The sequence below is a fragment of the Cupressus sempervirens genome, chromosome 5, assembly GCF_028749045.1.
Source record: "Cupressus sempervirens isolate cs-2001-9-10 chromosome 5, ASM2874904v1, whole genome shotgun sequence".
In the NCBI taxonomy this organism is placed as follows: Eukaryota; Viridiplantae; Streptophyta; class Pinopsida; order Cupressales; family Cupressaceae; genus Cupressus; species Cupressus sempervirens.
The window spans coordinates 271,843,689-271,849,289 of NC_143122.1; positions in this window are offsets into that span (position 1 = coordinate 271,843,689).

The following is a 5,601-nucleotide window of genomic DNA, read 5'->3' on the forward strand; positions in this document are numbered from 1 at the left end:
GAATAAAAAAGGATATGTGGTGGAGTTTAATGGACTTGTGTGGAAGATTCTTGGTAAATAAGAAGATTTGATTGCTATAGGTGAATAGACCAAGAGTGACATGTTCCATCTAACACTACTATTAAATTTTTTTTGGCTGCTAAGGTTGAGGATAGTTGGATGTGAAACAAAATATTATGTCATGTTAATTTTGATAGCTTGATTAGAGTGGGTAAGATTAAATTTGTAAGAGGATTTCCATAACTAGTCAAGCTAGAAAATGTGATGTGTAAGGATTGTCAGTTTGGCAAGTTAACTAGCTTTAGTTCCATTAGTAAGTCACATTCTTTTAAAAGTATTCTAGATCTATACACATTGATTTGTGTAGTCCTACAAGAACTTGAATTTATTATGGTGATAAATACCTCATGTATTTTTTTTATTACACTTTTAGAATCATGCAGGTTGTGTTTCTAAAAGATAAATCAAAAGCTTTTCATATGTTCAAGATATAAAAAGCCAAAGATGGAAAAGGAGACTAGTAAGAACTTAAAGTTCTTGAGATCAGACAGAGGAGGTGAATTTACTTTACATGATTTTATTGCATATTGTAAGGAAGGTGCAATCAAAAGGCAGATAATGACACCCAAAATCCCTTAGTAGAGTGGCATTGCAAAAAGAAGGAACATATTAGTTGTTGAATGTGCAAGAACAATGATGATTTTGAAAGGCATGACACAAATATTTTAGGGAGAAGCTATGAGAACTATAGTATATACAATGAATTCGGTACAAGTAAAGAAAGGTGCAAATGAGACTCCTTATGAGTTAAGTCATGATCACTGGCATAATGTGAATTATTTAAAAATATTTGGGACTAGATGTTACATTAAGAGATATGAGAATACATGTGAGTTTAATCCTAATAGCAATAAAGGGATATTCTTAGGGTATTCAAACAAAATGCAAGACTTATAAATGTATGAAAAAAGAGAACCAACAAGATAGTATAAAGGGCATATGTGAGAGTTGATGAATTCTCTAAGCATAATGATGAATCCAACAAGAAGGAAACATAAGATTATTTAGGGATTATATGTACAACCAATAGAGCAAGATGATGAAAATTAGGAAAGACAAGTCAACGAGGAAGAACTAATACAAATAAAAGAAAAAGCTCCCAGACCTCAACATGTATTACCAAGGTATGTGAGTTGAATCACTTTGTTGATCAAATTAATGGTGATAGGAGTATAGGTGTTCTAACTAGAAGGAAGGAATTAGAGGATACTTGTTTTATTTATAAACTTGAACTTGAAACTATGAAAGTAGCAATGAAGGATGATGACTAGGTGAAAGCTATGGAAGAAGAGTTGAGATAAAGTGAGAAGAACAAAATATGCACACTAGTCCCTAGACTGGTGGATAAGAATATAATTAGGGCCAAGTACATATTTAGGAATAAGATGAATAGGTGAGGTGATGTGGTGAGAAATAAAGTTATACTTGTGTGTAAAGGTTATGCACAAGAGGAATGATGTGACTATGGTGAAACATTTGCACCTATGGTCATGCTAGAAGGTGTAAGGATTCTACTTACATATGTTGCATAAAATAAATTCAAGGTGTGCCAAATGGTTGTCAAGTCAACATTTTTAAATGGTGTTTTGGAAGAAGAAGTGTATGTTGAACAACCTAAAAATTTTGCTTCATCAGAAAGAAACGATATAGTGTGCAAGCTACATAAATCTTTGTATGGATTGAAACAAGCACCAAGGGCATGGTATGAGAGACTGCATTCATATATGATCAAGATTGGTTTCATCAAAACAAGTGACAACAACAATGTGTATTTAAAGATAGACAATGATGACAAATAGTTGATTGCTTAGATATTTATGGATGATATCATTTTTGGTGGAAGTGATGAGTTGAGCTTGGCATCTTTAAATGAGATTAAAGAGTTTGAGATAACAATGATTTGGGAGATCAAGTTTTTCATTAGATTACTGGTATTACAACTCAGAGATGGAATCTACATCAAGCAATCCAAGTAAGTGAGAGATATCTTGAAGACATTTGGGTTTAAATACTCAAAATCAGTTGGTACCCATATGATAAATGGTTGTAAATTGTCAAAGAAAGATGAATCTAAGGAGGCTTAAACTTTGTACAAATATATGATTGGAAAGTTGCAATATGTTAGCCATAGTAGACTATACAGAACATGAAAAATTGGATTAGTTGCTAAATTCTTAGCTAATTCTGAAGAATCATACATGATGATAGTGAAAAGAATATTCAAATATTTGAAAGGTACTAAAGACAATGGTCTTTGGTATTGTAACACCTTGCTAGGGAACCCAAGAGAAATTAACCTATAATGCTACTAAGTTTGCTAAATTTTTTTTTTTTGAAATATTAAAATAATCAAAGAGATAACAAAGTGGAAGCAATAACTCAAATACACATCACATACATGCATAAGCAGTGCAATAATAGTTACATCTCTTAAGGGTTCCATATTGTTGAATCACACACATATTTTTTATTAGGTTTAAGTTTGATAAATAAACAAAGTCCATATCATAGGATAACAACATGTACAAAATCACATGAAAGAATACACAAGGTACATAAGATGCCTCATGGCATAACCCGAATACATACTCGTCCTCTGCAAATATCATAGGGTATGAAATGATAAAAGAATATACATCAAGATAAGATACAACATCCCATAAATCTCAAATAACTAAGTACAAACTACTAGAATGTGTAAACATAACAATAATTACAAGTCTCCATAAGATTAGAACAACTATATAAGGTACATCCAACTGTCAGATCTCAATGGCAAAAGAATCACTACCACCTAACCTCATGGAACCTAAATGGTCCACTCCCAATGCACTTGGGAGATAATATCAAGTCCCAAAATGGATAACAATCCACAAGTCACAATACAGATCTAGGTAAAGGAATCCTAATAGCATTCTATCTCAAAGATACTAAGTACACAAAGTGAACATCCAATCCCATAGGCAAGAAAAGACATGTAGGAAACCTAATATGTAGTAGGCAAGTGTCATCACATGAGCTAACTCTAAGGTTACCCTAGCAATCTCTCTAGACTCTAGCCCCCTAGTGACTCAATGTGGCATCAATAATCCTTTCATATAGACAAGGAACCTAACTAGGCAAGGTTGCGACCAAGCATCCTCTCTACTCCCATCCTAGCTTGTACTAGCAATCAAGGCGTGGGAGAGGTAACATACTAACTCTTTTAAGTTTATTTTAACCTTATTAATGAATTTGTTATCATGTATTAAAATAACCTACAATGAGTTACCCTAGTAGGCTCTTTAGGGCTCTGACCCCCATTGCAAGCCACTTCCCAACATACACATAGAAAACCTACCCTAAGCTCAAAAAGTACATCTCATAAAGTCACAATAATCACACCAATAATATTCAAGAAACTGAAAAATGCTACTAGTTCTCAAACCAAAATATCGAAAAGATACACCAAGAAAATAACAAACCATGAGCTTCACATAGAAGAACTAGATCTCATAAAATTGAGCACAAATAAAATCAATCCTCACTTATAAGCCATTGGAAACAGTACTCATAAACCCCCAGCTCTGGTATACAATCCTAGCTCGACCAACTACAAGGGTCTACCAAAACCCATCACAAGATAAGGACATAACATCATAACAAATATTTAAAACATGTGTATTTTTAGCCATGTAGGTTTCAATAGAATTCCTTAAAGTTTGATTTGATTATAAGTTAGGGTTTTTGTTCACCTAGGTTTTTGAGTAGATAGTTTTCTACGTTCAATTTGGTCATAGCAAAATTCCACCTTTCCATAGTTATAAAAAAGAGAATGCACTATTTTAACTAACTATATTTTCTTAACTTACGATAATAGTAATAATTTTTTACTCAAGAAAATAATAATAATTTAATGAATGAAATAAAAGATACTCTTTAAGAAAAAACATTTAACTATAACCCACACTTAATATTATTGAAGATTTAAATAGAGTATTGTCAAATAATAATTAAATTTAAAACAAATCATAAGTTAATAATAAATTAAATTTAATAATATTAAATCTTAATTAAAATTTAAATAAACTAAATTTAATTTAAATTATATTAAATTTAAATTATTTTAAAATAATAATTTTAAATATCCCCCATGGGGGTTGTTGTTGCGACAATGCACGCTGCACGTAGTAGCCTATTGCCTGTAGCGACAAGCAACATTGCTTGTGTTATAACAACTTTTAAGGTTGTCAATCAAAAGTAAAGGTAGGGGTGGGTGGGTGGGTCAGGGGGTTGGGTTGGTGGTGGCTTCCATCCCCCACTTTTTGTATTATTATTATTTTTTAATAATAAAATTTACTTTCCCCAAATAAATAAATAAAACTAGTTTAATATTAATGACTAGTAAAAATAATTACCATAGTATTTTTTTTTTTTTTTTTTTTGTTGGTAAAAGGCATAATACCCTATATAATATATTTTACTAAAATTTATGTCTTATTAAAAATTACTTTATTTTCAAAAAAAAAAATCAAACCTATCTACCTTCTTTGATATATCACCTTCTCACGAGGTATTGGGGCAACATAGAAAGACCTTTCTTGGTTGTATATATTATGCAGATGAAATTCATCAAGATAACTTACACTATTGTAATAGCACAAGTTAATTTACCCAACCCCAATGGATTCAAGGTTAGGGTGTAAATGTTGTGAAGTTTATCTAATTTTAACACTTTTCTTTGTACATGCTTTGTAGCGATGGTGGTAGCCCAAGTATTTGTCTTATCCTTCCTCTTCATGTGTGTGTGTGTGTGTGTGTGTGTGTGTGTGTGTGTGTGTGTGATGGCTTTACCAAGATTAATTATGACACATGATCTTGTGGACTTCGAACTACAGGTTTGTATGAAAAGGCAGGGAATAGGTGGCTTGAAATTACTCATTTTCAATTTTTTTATTAATAATTTTCAACTGTGTACATTTTAGACAAAAATATTGTTTAGTTTGTCAAATGTGTGTTGCTCAATATCTAGTTTTGAATGGTGTTAAAGGATGGTTTGTTTATGACCAGAAGAAGGATCATTGCTTTTCAAAACACCTATAACTGCACAGAGATGTCCTTGTTGAGCAACATCCCAAAATTAGAACAATCTACCGTGTAGTAATATTTTATTCTTGTGATAAAATATATATTTTTTAAAACTCTTTTCAATACTATAATTTAATAGAGGAAATGTTTTTAAACAATCAAATTAAAATAAATATAATCTATCTTATTTTCCTCAAACCCTAGCTAAAAATTTATTTCTTGAATTCTAGCTTTTCTAATATTGAATTGATCTTGTTTTCTCAACCAATTTTTTAATAACAAAGATCTACAATTTTCAAGACAAGGGTTTCAATTTTCAAACAAGTTTTCGTTTACCAATATCTATGCAAGAAATCCATTTGTTCCAGAATATAAACCATAGATTTTCAATCTTTGCAAGCACGAAGAATACAGAGACCTCAAAATGTTTTCTACAATCATTTCTACAAACCCTACGTCAATTTGATGTTATTA